Below are 1700 nucleotides of genomic sequence, written 5' to 3'. Positions count from 1 at the left end.
ATGTTCAAGTGAGTTGTAAGATACAATATAATAGTAAAATATTATAATTATTTTTGAATGTGTCATTCTTTACTAATATAACCTCTAATCCTAATTATGTAAAAATAAAAATTGCCCAAGTACATTTGATATATAGAAATTTACTAAGATTAAAAAAACATCTTTCAGGACATCTTAGTATTCAGTTTTACTGGATACATTCTTAAGACACCTTTGGGTGCTTTGGGTGCTTGCAGAGTAAGTGCTTTTCACAAACCAAGCCCTTAAGTTGCAACAGGTAAGCAGTACAGAGAAATAAATATTTAAAATATAAAATTTTAAATACATTTCTTTAAAATCTTAGCCCATCATTAATTTGGTGGCTTCAAACTTATTCTAAATAAAATAAATTCAACAACAACAACAACAAAAGCTAAACATGTTACCGATACTTAGCTCTATTTCCCTTCTAATAGAGCCATAACATGAATTTTAAGAAATTTATTTCATGTAGTTTCATAGCTTATTGTTGTTCTCCTTTTTATTATAATTACATCCATGTTATTTTTTTCTCTTAGAATCAGAATTTCTATTGTTGCTACTTTTCAGTACAGATTTCACTACTGAATTTTGGGAACATCAACCTTGCCATCAAAGGAGCTCATTCAAGGGCTCCCACTCTCTTGAGACATGATCAGAACACAGAGCTAAATTTGGGGTTCCAATTTCTACCCCCCAAAGAGCAATAAACTGAGAGTACACTTACCCTGTATGCAAGATTCATGACAATCCAGGGACTGGCTAACACTGTATTAGATATGTGAAGATCCAAGCTGCTTCCTACATAACTCAAGGCAGAATAAGAATTGCTTTGTAAGTATCCTGGCTGTTTTAAAGTTTTCTTTTAACCCAATGACTTTGAAATTTCTCAGTATTTTGTGTGTGTGTGTGAGTGAAAAGAGAGTCAGACAGAAGAGAGCTGACATTCCCTAGGGACAAATCGTCTTTTTCAGCTCTCTTTATACCAAAGTTCTTCTTGCATTTTATCTCATATCTCCTCCTACAAGCTAAAGATTGGAGTAGTTCTTCTTTTCTTACCAAATTTAAGGGATGGATACAACAAGGATAACCACCATCTGCTGGTTCTTAAATGCCTTCCTCAACATATAGAAGGTAAATGCGGGAGTTTTCATTACCCCCAACCTTATTATTTGACACTAGGCCTTTTTGTTAGAGTCCCCAGATCCCCAAGTCCCTAGCTATGTCTGGAAAAACATTTGAAATCTTCCTTTCAGAAACAAATGATAGAATAATATTTTAATTATTGGATTCTTTATTAAGAACTAGTTTAAAGTATTTTTTGTTTTTTGTTTTTGTTATGTCAAGGAGAGGAGGATAACAGATTTTTCTGTCACAAGACCACTTGGGTGCTTTACTTACATAATTAAAAATGCAATTTTATTTTATTTCATTTTTTGATCCTCACCCGAGGACATTCTTTCATTGCTTTTGAGAGAGAGAGAAAGGGAGAGAAGGAAACATCAATGTGAGGGAGAAGCATTTATTAGTTGCTTCCCATACATGCCAAAACCAGAGAGCAAATCCACAACCTAGGTGTGTGCCCTGACTAGGAATCAAACCCACGATCCTTAGGTTACAGGAGGATGCTCCAACCAGTGAGCCCAGGCAACAAGTGCAATTTTAGATGGGCAGAAATGGGC

The sequence above is a fragment of the Furipterus horrens genome, unplaced genomic scaffold (genome assembly GCF_987537825.1).
Source record: "Furipterus horrens unplaced genomic scaffold, mFurHor1.1.pri manual_scaffold_2, whole genome shotgun sequence".
Lineage (NCBI taxonomy): Eukaryota > Metazoa > Chordata > Mammalia > Chiroptera > Furipteridae > Furipterus > Furipterus horrens.
Note: the sequence above shows the minus strand (reverse complement) of the source record.